This window comes from Delphinapterus leucas, chromosome 13 (assembly GCF_059928025.1).
Source record: "Delphinapterus leucas isolate spDelLeu-1000000601 "Yukka" chromosome 13, BTC_Dleu_Yukka2, whole genome shotgun sequence".
Classification (NCBI taxonomy): Eukaryota; Metazoa; Chordata; class Mammalia; order Artiodactyla; family Monodontidae; genus Delphinapterus; species Delphinapterus leucas.
In genome coordinates, this window is record NC_143141.1 from 64,072,476 (window position 1) to 64,080,230 (window position 7,755).

The window sequence follows — 7,755 nt, forward strand, 5'->3', positions numbered from 1 at the left end:
CACCCGCCGTATTTCTGGAGCTCAGCAGCCACATGTGGCTAGTGGCTACTGTTGTGGACAGTGCAGATGAAAAACACTTTCATCAGAGCAGAAAGTTCTATTGGACAGCACTGCTATAGATGAATCAGTTTGTCAACTTAATGGATTTTTACTTTTACTCAATATTTAGTATCTACACTGAGTAAGGCACCGTGATAGCTGTGCAGGGAAGATTCAGAAACCTTGCTTCCTTCAGCAAGTGGGTCTGAAGATAAATATAATATGAAGATACATATCAAGAGCCTTGAGAAGAGATGGATAAAGTGCTGCAGAAATTCAAAGGAGGGAGAGATTTGTATTTTCCAGTTCAAGGGAGAAAATCAAGGAAAGCTTCTTGGAGGAGGTGAGTCTGAAACAGAAAAGTGCCTATAATCTCAGTTCTGAAGCACAACACACTCAACACCTCAAGACAGATAAAGGAGAGAACCTGTACCAAGTAATATTCTGGTGGAAAAGTTAACTCCAAACAAGGAGATTAACGGCTATGGTTCCATGGCTTTGGAGTTCTGCTTTTACTTCTCACTCACCTTCACTTTGGGACAACTAGTCCCCACATCTGCAGAAATACAGACTTCTGGTCCTGACATCCTCTGCTTGTGCAGAGCTGAGAAAAGCTGGTGGGGCTACCAAAATTTCGATGGTTGCTTCTCTAATCCTTCCCTTCCGTCTGGAAATTCCAATCCAAAGAGAATCTTCTCCTAATGCTGCTTATCCTTGTAGGACAAAGCTTGACATCTTCACCTAAAGAGTTATGTTAAGGGATGATGAATGATTGAATGTGAATTTCAGACACCTGAGATTCTCCACCTGGGCTCATGTATCCCTTCCCCTGAGCCCATAGGGGCTGACTCATATTAACCTGACCTTCACCCATAGTTGGAGAACCCAGTACTCTCAGTGGAAAATAAACTCAGGTCGGAGAAACAACGCACATGAGGAGCACAGTTATTTTCATAGAAAGACATTAAATTGCTGAGATCTAGTGTGGCTTTCCAGTGCCACCAAGTTCAGTATCTTTTGAGCGTTTGTTCTGATGCTGTTCAGATAGTCTCAGTGGGCTCTATTGGCCACTGGTCATCTTGGTAGACGACTCTTCCATGGTTCACAGCAGAGATCAGCAAACTATGGCCCATGGGCCAAATCTGGCCCACTGCCTGTTTTTGTGCAGCTATGTGAGCTATGAATGGTTTCTACATTTTTTTTTAATGGTTGGCAAAAATCAGAAGACTGATATTTTGTGATACATGAACATTTTATGATATTCAAATTTCAGTATCCAGAAATAAAGTTAGGTAGGAGCACAACCACATTTATTTATTTACTTAATGTCTATGGGGCTTTCCTGTTACAACGGCAGAGCTGAGCAGTTGTGACAGAGACCACATGGCCTGCAAAATGGAAAATATTTACTATCTGGCCCTTTACAAGAAAAGTTTGCTAACCCTGGTCTATACCCTCAGCTTCTCAAGGCACTGACTAATAATGACAATAATCTCCTCATGCTTCTCTAGCACTCGTGGTTGACAAAGCCCTTCCCCATGTCCCTTCCCTTGAGTCCTCCTGGGCTGTGCCAGGGCCCTGGCAGGCTGACGCTGCCTCACAGAGGGACGCAAACCCACAAAAGCAAAACCCTAAGTGAGGTCATTAGGAAGCAGAAGCAGGTCAGAGGCATTTTTCACAAAGGCATTATTCCCGATTGTTTGAAAAATGGAGGCGTTTTCTCATAGACTAGAGAACACAGCAGTTAAATTCAGTCAAAATTCAGACCCACACGTGTACTAACATCACTAAAACAAAACTGAAAAACAGATTGTGTTTTTCACAGAAGCTGAAGTCTTTGCTGAATTATTTTCTCCTTCCTGAACCATTGGGTCTCTGTAATTTTATATTGTTTGAGGGTGTGCCATAGTTTCACAATTCTTATACATAGCCTAAGAAAATGCAACAATCAAATAAACAAATTCATCGTCTTATATAGTCACAGGAGATACTCTGAAATGTGTTTTTGAAGAGTTCTTAAATGCAGAGCACAGTAAATCAAGTATAATTTCACGTACATTCAGGTCAGCCAAATCATCATTTATTCAGCAACCGATTTATGTTTCTTAAACATTGTTAAGCACCGTTAGACTGTTAAAAAATAAAACTGTTATAAAATCAAACACATTTCCTGATTCAGAGGCATTCATCTTCTCTTTGAGGAGAAACACTCAACTCCCCTAACACAGCATGACGGATGCTGTAACAGACATACGTGTCAAGCACCATGGGAATAAAGATTAGGACATACCTGATTCTTCTAGAGAACGTGGGGAGATGAGGATCACGAAAGGTTCCACAGAAGAGGTGCCATGTGAGCTGGGCCTAGGCGGGTGCTTAGGGGTTGACCAGAGAGACACAGAACTGGGGAGAAGAGATGAGAAGATCCTGGACGGGGCACTGAGGTGCGGAAGGGCGTGGCCATCTGCCTTGGTCCTGCTGGAACCCCGTGCACAGTCCAGCGCTGGCATCTCATAGCTGCTCAGTAGCTATCAGTTGAATGAATGAATATGATGTGCTTGGGGGTGGCGATAATCCAGGAAGAGCAAGGGAGTATGTGTATAGACACTCAATAACATGCTACTGGGGTACCATTCTAGGGACTAGACGAGATTGACTTTTAGTTTAATATTTCCGATGTCTGTGGGTATATAAACGGCATTTCTTGGAGTCCTTGGAAATAGCTTGTACTCTTTCTTTAGCAGCATTGCTGAAGCTCTCTCCTGCTCTGATAGACAACGTGCACGTGTTTGACATTCCTGTGAAACCTCCAAAACTTCCCAGGACATTTAAGCTAACTGTATTGAAATACCCAACGGTTAATGATACGTCATAGTGGCCACTTGTTGTTGAATGTTTGGTCTTAGGTAAGACAGGCTGTGGGTCTTTGGCAATTGTATTTGGAAGGCAAGATTTTTTTCTCTCACTAAAAAAAGCATATCTCAATTCATGGGATAACGTTAAATCAATCACTCTCATTTATTTTTAAGGGACATTATTTGTAATTGTCGGCTCTTTATTTTTGGTAACAAATGACTTTCAGTCTCACAATGAATTAAGATACAAGAACTGGGATTAAGAAGCACTGCTTTGAGCTACAACAGTGCCTTGACGTTTGCAGATTGGGCAAGCATGGAGTTAGTGACTTGGGATCCATCCGATTTTACTGAGGCACAAATTCGAATCCCGTGGATAACAAAGCCAGAGTGTGGGCGTGAATCCAAAGTAGCGTTAATGTTTTCTACTTGACTTCAGAGACCCTGTAATTCTTAAGGACTGATTTATTATTTTTTTAAGTCTGTAGAAAATGGACCCAGAAAAACCAGCAACTTTTGGCTATGGCAGTAAAAAGGGAAAGAAGTAGTTTGACAAAGACGGATCTTTAGGCAGGTTTGTAAATGCCTATGGAGAATCATTAAGAATATGAAGCTCACTGAAAATTTTCATATCCACTTGACTGCCTCGTAAGGAGGGAATTCAAAGTCCCACCACCATTCACAAACGCCCGCAGACATATCCCTATTGTATATGAAGAGTTGACTGTACCTTGAGCACTCCCCCTGCAATTTTGATTTTGCATGAAAGGACTGGCAAATCAAAGATAAACATCAAACCAGACTCAGTCTAATGGCATAAATTCTGGGTTAATGGAGAGCTAATGAGGTTTCATGCCAAGTAAGTCTTAATCCTTGTCACCAGTGTTGGTGATGTCTTTCCTGAAGAGGCTGGTTCCTGGGGCCAAGCCAGCCTCACGAGGTCACGTTACAACGTGTTCTCCCCTCTCCACAACTCTGATTCTGGCATTTAGAAATCATGTGCCATTCACAACACTTTCCAGGTAATTTTTCCAGGTGGAAGGTTCTCAAAAGCAAAGGATTACCCAAGAACCTTCTTTGTATGCTGCTTCGCTCTCTCATTTCCTTCTGATTCTCAGGCATCAACCACAGGGGGGTGGCACAACTTGAGTTCCAAAGTTCAGTGAATGTCTCTTGTAGCCAAGAAGCTAGACGCAGGTTAAGAATTACTATTCAATTTTGAATTGTGATGTTTCTGTTAGAGCACATCAGGAGGAAACCATAAATAAAACCCGTAGGAAAAATCACCCCACATTATATAAGAACTCATTTCAATTTCTTAAGCTCATGTCTTTTAAGCAATACCTTGCCTTCACAGAGTGCTCCCAACTTTTTAAGGTCTTTTTATTTTTATTGCCTGATTTTCGATTTATATAGATCCTACAGATAATAACATAAATCATCATAATTCAATAAAATTGAATGTTATTACGCCAATTCAGTAGATAAGGAGGTTAAAGTAATCACTCAGAGCCATACTCTGAAATGGTCCTTTGTTCTTACATTAAGAAATATATGTGGAGTTCATGCAGAATCATGTTTTCTCTCAATTCCAAGTTCTTAGTGACATGACCAGGAGCTCTGTTAGAAATTGAGCCATGATAGGATATCCAGGCCAGCTCTTCTGCCCAACGAAAGACTAGATTGCATCCCAGGCAGGCAGGGCAGAAGCACAATGGACTTTTTAAGGCTCCACAAAAACATCTGAGATCTGAAAATAATGTGCTGGGCTGGTTATATTGCTGGCTTTTTCAGGAATATTCGAGGAGAATCAGAAAGGTTGAGGCTATGTGAGGGGTTACATGTTAGGAGGTATATGGTAGAGGGAGGTATTTTTTCACAGTAGGCGATACTTAGGCATGTGTGTTTGCTGGACATGATGGTCCAACAGGGAGCGGGGAAAGGGTGAGGCGGGGCAGAAAGGAACTGACCGTAGGGGTCACTCCCTGACAAGGCACCGGGGGTGGGATGCACCGCCATGTTTTAAAACTAATTGTTGTCTTCTGATTTTTGCCAACCATTGAGCGACCTCAGGCTGCCAACTCATAGCTTTGTACTTCCCCCAGAATCTTAAGTTGCAATGGATTTGGTGCTAATAAAGCCCCCTTTCCCCATCGCCTATGTGGGTTGGCCAGGGTGTGGTCTAGATGTTTCTACTTACTTGCTTCTCAGGCAGTTCAGCCCCAGAGGTAGCAGCTTTCACGCACTAAGTACACGAAGTGCATGTAATGTTAGGTTAAAAGGTTTCTCCAATCTTGGGTTCAAATCTTGTTTCTACCAGTTTGAAGAAATGTGTGGAATCAATGCAAATTAACCTCTTTAAGTGGCTGTTCCCTCATGTGTAAGATGGCGGGAATAAGCTCTCAAATTCAATGATGGTTGCGAATACTCAAGTAAATAACACACGCAACAAGCTTAGCACCGTCTTTGGAATCAAGTAAGCATGCTGCAGACGTTAGCTTCAATAGGAATAATAGTTATTATTATTGCTAATATTAGGCACAGAGGCTGGGGAAGCAAGATGACAAAATATATTAATCATGGTGTCTGCCGGCAAGGAATGAAAAGTTGTGAGAATTGTGAGAGACATATGTAAACGACGGTAATACAGAGTAAAATTAAGTCATTGTTTCCACAGCCTTTTGCTCTCAGCAGGGATGCAGAGGCCAGTGAGGACCCTGGGGGAGGTGGGTGTCATTCCTGAGGATGCTGGACTGAGCCCCTAGGTGCCCATTTGTTGTGCCTCTTTTCTCCTTTATAGCAGGACTGGTCAGTCCACTGTCAGGGCTTTGTGGCTCTTGCCAGGCCTCTACCTATGGCCCTAACTTTCCTTCCCCACTCCTCTTCCTTCCCCCAACTCTCTCCTTCGTCCCCCACAGAGGCAGAGGGAGAAGGCAGCTCTCCTAAGAAGCTGACTTTCCAGGTCTGATTTTTTTTTTTTTCCCGCCATGCTGTGTGGCTTGCAGAATCTCAGTTCCCCAATCAGGGATTGAACCTGGGCCACGGCAGTGAAAGCCGGGGATCCTAACCACTAGGCCACCAGAGAACTCCCTCTAGGTCTGATTTGCTCAAGCTCAGGGGACTGAATAATAAGCAAAAATTCTCATGGTGTGAAGGAGCTTTTGATAAGCAGCTTTCTGAGAAAGAAGATGAACCTGTGTTCTCCATGTTCTACAGACTAGGAAAAAAACACACAAGATGCTTTATGTCAACAAGCAAACTGCTCAAGATCATCAGCTAAGTTTTATTTTCTTTACATTCCTATCACCTAACACCATGCCTGAGAGGAAGCAGCTCCTCACTACCTGTTTGTTGAATAACTGGAATGAGTTAATCTATTAAGGCCATATATTAAAATCTATTATTGAGCTGCAAATTGATCTCAGGCTGCCATCTCATAGCTTTGTACTTCTCCCTGAATCTTAAGTTGCAATGGGTTTGGTGCTAATAAAGCCCCCTTTCCCCATCACCTATGTGGGTTGGCCAGGGTGTAGTCTAGATGTTTCTACTACTTGCTTCGTATGCAGATCAGCCCCAGAGGTAGCAACTTTCACTTGGAAGGATTTATAGCTACCCAGTGGTTCTATCATTTGTTATTTTTCCCATATGTGTAGACTATAAACTTGAGTCATCGGTTTTGTTTTCACAGCTGGAGCTCAGTTTCAGGCTTTTATAAATCAGTTCTGAGCCTTCTCGGTACTTCATTCCTTCTTAGTGCTGAATAGCATTCCATTGTATGGATATACCACATTTTGTTTATTCATTCACCAGTTGATGGACATGTGGATTGTTTCCACCGTTAACCTCTTATAGATACTGCTGCTATGGACATTCCCATAGAAGTTGACGTGTGGACACCTTTATATAAACCTATTTTTAAATAGGTATTTGCTTTTCTAGAGCACTTTATTTATTCATGTGGACTTAACTTACCATCTGATGTCATTTCCTTTCAGTCTGAAGGACTTCTTTTAATATTTCTTGCAAGAAAGATCAGATAGCAATAAATTCTCTCTGTCTTTGTTTAACTGGGAATGTATTTCACCTTCATTTCTGAAGAATAGTTTTCTGGATATAGAATTGCTGGTTAACAGTTTTTTCGTCTAGGACTTTGGCTATGTCATCCCACTTCCTTCTGGCCTGTATTCTTTCATATGAGGAATCTGATACTCATCGTTGTTCCTCTGTCTGTAATGAGTCTTTTTCTTCATGCTGCTTTCAAGATTTTTCTCTTTGTTTTTGGTTTTTAATGGTTTGACCAGGATGTGCTTAGGTGTGGATTTCTTTGTGTTTACCTTGAGCTTTTTTAAAAAAAATTAATTAATTAATTTATTTATTTATTCTTGGCTGCATTGGGTCTTTGTTGCTGCACGCAGGCTTTCTCTAGTTGCGGCGAGCAGGGGCTACTCTTTGTTGCAGTGTGCAGGCTTCTCATTGCCGTGGCTTCTCTTGTTGCGGAGCATGGGCTCTAGGCACGCGGGCTTCAGTAGTTGTGGCTCGCAGGCTCTAGAGTGCAGGCTCAGTAGTTGTGGCACACAGGCTTATTGATCCGCGGCATGTGGGATCTTCCCGGACCAGGGCTCGAACCTGTGTCCTCTGCATTGGCTTGCGGATTCTTAACCACTGCGCCACCAGGAAAGTCTCTACCTTGAGCTTTTTAGATGTGTAGATTAATGTTTTTCATCAAATTGTGAACATTTCTGGCCATTATTTCTTCAAATAATTTCCCCTTTTTTCTGTTGCTGATATTTCTGCTTAATTAAAAAAATATATTATTCTTATTTTTATGCTTAAGCTTGGTTTCCTTGGGGTTTTCCCTGTG